The sequence below is a fragment of the Mustelus asterias genome, unplaced genomic scaffold (genome assembly GCF_964213995.1).
Source record: "Mustelus asterias unplaced genomic scaffold, sMusAst1.hap1.1 HAP1_SCAFFOLD_35, whole genome shotgun sequence".
Taxonomy (NCBI): domain Eukaryota; kingdom Metazoa; phylum Chordata; class Chondrichthyes; order Carcharhiniformes; family Triakidae; genus Mustelus; species Mustelus asterias.
The window spans coordinates 460,548-464,529 of NW_027590117.1; positions in this window are offsets into that span (position 1 = coordinate 460,548).

The window sequence follows — 3,982 nt, forward strand, 5'->3', positions numbered from 1 at the left end:
CTGGTCTGTACAAGAACAACTCAGCGCATCCCTTCAGGTGCTGAACCCATTCCTCTTTGAGAGCTCTGATTTGATGCTGCCTCTGCCACACTCTCAGGGCGGCACGGGAGCACAGTGGTTAGCACTGCTGCTTCACAGCTCCAGGGTCCCGGGTTCGATTCCCGGCTCGGGTCACTGTCTGTGTGGAGTTTGCACATTCTCCTCGTGTCTGCGTGGGTTTCCTCCGGGTGCTCCGGTTTCCTCCCACAGTCCAAAGATGTGTGGGTTAGGTTGATTGGCCAGGTTAAAAAAACAAATTGCCCCTTAGAATCCTGAGATGCGTAGGTTAGTGGGATTAGTGGGTAAATATGTGGGGGTAGGGCCTGGTTGGGATTGTGGTCGGTGCAGACTCGATGGGCCGAATGGCCTCCTTCTGCACTGTAGGGTTTCTATGATTCCAGGTCCTAAACACACAGCGCATTAAAATCCATCCTGATCTTCTCTGGCAATATTTTTTCATCTATTCTTATTAGACTGCACCCACAAACCCACCACCTCTACAATCTCGAAGAATAGCGGCAGCAGATACATGGCAGCCACAGCGCTGCAAGCTCCCCCCAAGCCACTCACCGACCTGACATGGAAATACTCCTTGACTGTCTCAGTTGCAAATCCTGAAAGACTGTTAGGCTAACAGCACTGTGGCTGGACCGACATCCCAGCGACTGCAGCAGTTCAGGAAAGCAGCAAACCATCACCTTCTTAAGGTCAGTTCGGGATTGGCAATGAATGCTGGCCTCGTCAGTGATGCCCACCTCTCGAAATGAATAAAACAAATAAAAACTCGCAACTGCAACCGGAGACGGACAGATACAGAACAAATCTGACTCACATGCATGTGTTGGATACAATATGAAACCCCAGTCACATTCACTAACAGAGGGTAAAAGACAGTCGAATTATGGCGATCGTTATCCAGTTGCAGTTTAACCAGAGTTTCTCAAGAACAGGGAACATCGAAGCACAACATGCAACATTTTAACCTAATATGGAACATGATGAGACCAGATAATTAACTTTCTGCCGAACAGAAAACATTTTCACGGAGAATATTTTGACACAACAAGGAACACGTTTACAGTGCAGCGCATTTATTAACAGAACATTTAATAAAAAATACACAAGATGGATCGTATTTTCACAGCCGGAAAGACATTTACAGCATCAGGGAAGCATTTTACACAACAGCAGAAAACATCTCTCAACAACAGGCAGACCACAGTTACACAAAAGGAAATATATTTGCAAACTTGCACTTCCAACAGAAAATTCCTTTCAATATCAGTGATCGATTCTGCAATTCCGTGTCTTGCCGGTTTCCTCGCACCTTTGCCTGTCGTTACACATGTCCAGACAATCTCTTTAACTGCTCTTGATTGTTTTTTTCTGTCTGCTGTATTCTCAGTGTGATGCAGTGGCTGAGCTTCCTGACAGCGGTGCTCGTGTTAAACGATACAGGGGCGAAAATCTGCCTGGCTGCAATTGATAGGCAGCAGAAATGATGCGTACCGGAGCAGAGTGGCGCAGCAGAAATGTTGCGTACCGTAGCAGAGTGGCGCAGCAGATGCGTGCTTGGTCCATAACCGAGAGGTCGGTGGATCGAAACCATCCTCTACTATTCTCAATAGCACTGGAAATGAAACAACTTGGCAGCAACCATGAAGCATTTTGTGACCTTACGTCGAGTATCGAGACGAGCATTTTTCTCGGATTCTTTTTTCCCCGAAAAACCTCGATCTGCAGTAAACCTCTTTTATGTGCAACCAGAGTTTTAAACAAGAACCGGGAACATCTTAACACAATATGCAACAATTTACTGACAGAAACATCTTCACAGAGAGTCTTCTCACACAATAGACTCGATGGTGAAGGGGACAGACAGGCGTTTCTGCGGAGGTAGGCGGGATTCTCGCATGGTGGTCTGCCTCCCTGGGGCCGGGATCCAGGATGTCGCTAGTCGCGTCCCGGAAATCCTGAGGTGGGAGGGAGAGGAGCCTGAGGTAGCGGTACATATTGGTACCGCTGATGTGGGTAGGAAGGGAGAAGGGGTCATGAAAAGGGAGTACAGGGAATTAGGGAGACAGCTGAGAAAGAGGAAAGCAAAGGTAGTAATCTCAGGATTACTGCCTGTGCCACGGGAAGGTGAGGGCAGGAATGGAGTGAGGTGGAAGATGAATGTGTGGCTGAGGGACTGGTGCAGGGGGCAGGGATTCAGGTTCCTGGAACATTGGGACCTCTTTAGGGGCAGGGGTGATCTGTATACAAAAAACGGGTGGAACTTGAATCACACGGGGACCAATATCCTGGCCGGTAGGTTGGCTAAGGTTACTGGGGAGAATTTAAACTAGATAGGTTGGGGGGAGGGGAGCTAGAAGAGTTGACTAGGATCAAGGAACTAATTGATGAGGTGGAGGATGCAGGGGTAAGGGGAATTACAAAATTAATGGTAGAGGAGAGGGTGCAAGTGAATGAAGGTGGTAATTTAGATAAGGGAGTAGAGGGAGAGGGTGTTCGCGACTCATCAAAGCGGGTCCAGATAAAAGCTGGAATAAGGACATAATAAGAGATAATATCAGGGTAGTACTGAGGGATGACATAGGCTCTGAGGAACAAAACGTGGAATCATTATGGGTAGAGATGAGGAATAGTAGAGGGAGAAAGACACTAGTAGGTGTGGTATATAGGCCCCCAAATAATAATGCTGAGGTAGGGAGGGCTATAAACAAGCAGATAAGGGATGCGTGTAAAAACGGAACGGCAATAATCATGGGGGACTTCAACATGCACATTGACTGGCAGACTCAAGTCGGTAAGGGTGGAATGGAGGAAGAGTTCTTAGAATGCTGTCGGGATAGTTTCCTTGAACAGCATGTTACGGAACCGACGAGGGAACGAGCTATTTTGGATCTGGTATTGTGTAACGAGGTAGGTAGAATTAAGGATCTTATTGTGAAGGACCCTCTTGGGTCTAGTGACCACAATATGGTCGAATTTCTGATTCAGATGGAAGAGGAGAAAGTTTGGTCCCAAACCAGTGTCCTCTGTTTGAACAGAGGGAAATATGATAGGATGAGGGATGAATTGGCTAAGGTAGACTGGGAGAGCAGGCTGGCAGGTAGGATAGCTGAGGAACAGTGGAGGATTTTAAAGGAGATCCTTTTCAGTTCTCAGCAAAAATATATTCCAGCAAAAAACAAGGATTGTAAGAAAAGGGAGAACCAGCCGTGGATAACGAAGGAAATAAAGGAGAGTATTAAAATAAAAACAGCTGCGGACAGAGTGGCCAAAAATAGTGGAGAAACAAGTGATTGGGAAAAATTTAAGAAACAACAAAGAGAGACTAAGAAAGCGATAAAGAAAGGAAGGATAGACTATGAAGCTAGGCTAGCAATTAATACAAAAAATGATAGTAAAAGTTTTTATAAATATATAAAAAGGAATAGAGTGGCTAGAGTGAATGTTGGACCCTTGGAGGACGAGAGGGGGGAGTTAATAGTGGGAAATGAGGATATGGCTGAGTCTTTAAATAAGTTTTTTGTGTCGGTCTTCACGGTGGAGGACACAAATAGTTTGCCAAATATTAACGATAGAGGGTTGGCAGCAGGAGAAATACTTAATACAATTAATGTTACCAGAGAGGCAGTGCTGGGTAGACTAATGGGACTGAAGGTGGACAAGTCCCCGGGTCCGGATGGAATGCATCCCAGGGTATTGAAAGAAATGTCAGAGGTAATAGTGGATGCGTTAGTGATTATTTATCAAAACTCGTTGCATTCTGGGGTAGTGCCGGTTGATTGGAAAACGGCTAATGTTACGCCGCTGTTTAAAAAAGGAAGGAGACAAAAGGCGGGTAACTATAGGCCGGTCAGCTTAACGTCTGTAGTAGGGAAAATGCTGGAATCCATTATTAAAGAGGAGATAGCAGGGCATCTGGATAGAAATG